This window comes from Chrysochloris asiatica, unplaced genomic scaffold (genome assembly GCF_000296735.1).
Source record: "Chrysochloris asiatica unplaced genomic scaffold, ChrAsi1.0 scaffold00035, whole genome shotgun sequence".
NCBI lineage: Eukaryota > Metazoa > Chordata > Mammalia > Afrosoricida > Chrysochloridae > Chrysochloris > Chrysochloris asiatica.
The window spans coordinates 12,086,716-12,087,685 of record NW_006408553.1 but is presented as its reverse complement, the minus strand read 5'-3'; positions in this window follow the sequence as shown (position 1 = coordinate 12,087,685).

Here is a 970-nt window from a genome sequence, read left to right as displayed (position 1 = left end):
GCTGAAGTTGGGCTTACAAGCTATGCAGTAGTTTTTAATGTGGTTGCTTTCAAACTTTTTGAATTCAGGACTCCTTTAACAAAATTTCTTCTTGATATTGGGTGAAGGTTTACAGAGTATTTCATTCAACAGTTCATACACATCTTATTTCATGTCATCAATTGCAATTCCCATAATATAACTCATCCCACTTCCCACCACTTACCTGTCAGTTTACTGTACGATGGTAGCTTGCTTGTTTGCAGTGATGCTGGAAGCTATGACACTAGTATTTTAAATGTAAACATGGTCATCCATGGTGGATGTTCAGTTTCTCTTCTAGACTAAGAGAGACTCGGAAGGAGATGTGAACTGCTTCTGAATGTTCAGCCTCTGAAACCCTTATGAATAGCAGTGAAACACAGTCAGATAGCACCACGATATTGTCAAATATAATGCTAAAAGATGAGCCCCCAGGTTATAAGGCACTCAAAATATGACTGGTAAAGATCTGACCCCTCAAAGTAGACTGTTAATGATGCAAATTAAGTACAATTCAAAATGAGGAGAAATAGCTGTAAACATCCATTAATAATTGGAATGCACAATGCGTGAATCTAGGAAATTCTACCAGTTTCTTCACTTTGAAACTGATCAAACATTCCTTCAAGATGACTGGAATGTAAATGTTGGAAACAAAGAGGAAGGATCAGTAGCTGGAAAATATGACCTTGGTGACAGAATCGATGCTGGAGGTTGCATGATAGAATTTTGCAAGACCAATGAAATCTTCATTGCAAATACCTTTCTAAAACAACATTAAAGATGATTATATGTCTTAACTTCACCAGATGTAATAAAATAGAAGTTAAATTGACTACTTCTGTGGAAAGAGATGGTGGAAAATCTCCATATCACCAGACAAAACAAGGTCAGTTAAGGTTTGAATGGGCTAGGTGGGACAGAGGTAAATAATGATGTATGCACAACC